The sequence below is a fragment of the Phaethon lepturus genome, unplaced genomic scaffold (assembly GCF_000687285.1).
Source record: "Phaethon lepturus isolate BGI_N335 unplaced genomic scaffold, ASM68728v1 scaffold32065, whole genome shotgun sequence".
Classification (NCBI taxonomy): domain Eukaryota; kingdom Metazoa; phylum Chordata; class Aves; order Phaethontiformes; family Phaethontidae; genus Phaethon; species Phaethon lepturus.
The window spans coordinates 1-333 of NW_010540351.1; positions in this window are offsets into that span (position 1 = coordinate 1).

Sequence of the window (333 nt, forward strand, 5' to 3'; positions counted from 1 at the left end):
AAAAAAAAGCAGCAGAAACCACATCTGAGCAAACACCCCGTGGCCTTGCTGCTTTGAGAGCGCGGAGCCTGGGAACACAGACGGGGCCCTGTGTCCTGCTCCCCAAGGATGCCCGGGTCCCCTGCACAAGTCCCTAGGACAGATCTACCGAGCACCAAGGGGTCAGGGCAGGGGAAGCAGCCTCCACACAGCTGCCCAGTGCAGCCCTGGCCCCACATCTGAGCTAACGGCCGTCCCCACAGCTCGCTGCCCCAAAGCCAGGGGTGCGGGGTTCCCTGGTGCTGGGGATGTCTGGGTGCCGGCCTGGCTGGGGCTCCCCCTTGTCCTGGGTGC